The sequence below is a fragment of the Pygoscelis adeliae genome, unplaced genomic scaffold, assembly GCF_000699105.1.
Source record: "Pygoscelis adeliae isolate BGI_AS28 unplaced genomic scaffold, ASM69910v1 Scaffold245, whole genome shotgun sequence".
NCBI lineage: Eukaryota > Metazoa > Chordata > Aves > Sphenisciformes > Spheniscidae > Pygoscelis > Pygoscelis adeliae.
The window spans coordinates 1,079,315-1,079,631 of NW_008824766.1; the positions used below are offsets into that span (position 1 = coordinate 1,079,315).

The 317-nt window shown below is 57.4% G+C and overlaps 1 protein-coding gene across 1 annotated transcript in view; it reads right to left on the bottom strand.

The window, feature by feature from the left end:
- Nucleotides 1–317, bottom strand: part of SST (somatostatin) — a 6,188-nt gene that overhangs the window by 546 nt on the left and 5,325 nt on the right. The gene's annotated exons all lie outside the window — the stretch shown is intronic.

Consider the following 317-nt stretch of genomic DNA (forward strand, 5'->3'; position numbering starts at 1 on the left):
CACAATTACTCTATGGTTTTTGGGGGCTCACCACTCTGTCCCTCTAAGACACCTCTGTGCCCAGATTAGAGACATGCTCGACTCTGGAGGAGAAGGGGAACCCCAGCTTTCCAAAGAGCCCAGCCCAACAGCTGCTATGCAGCAGCTGCGCCTACGAAATAAAGCGGAGCGGAAGGGCGCTGACATCTACCTGATGTGGGGAAGAGACTGCTGTCCTGGCCGTGGCAGGGAATGAGGTCATGCGAGCACCACCCCACCTTCCCTTCCCTTCCCTTCCCTTCCCTTCCCTTCCCTTCCCTTCCCTTCCCTTCCCTTCC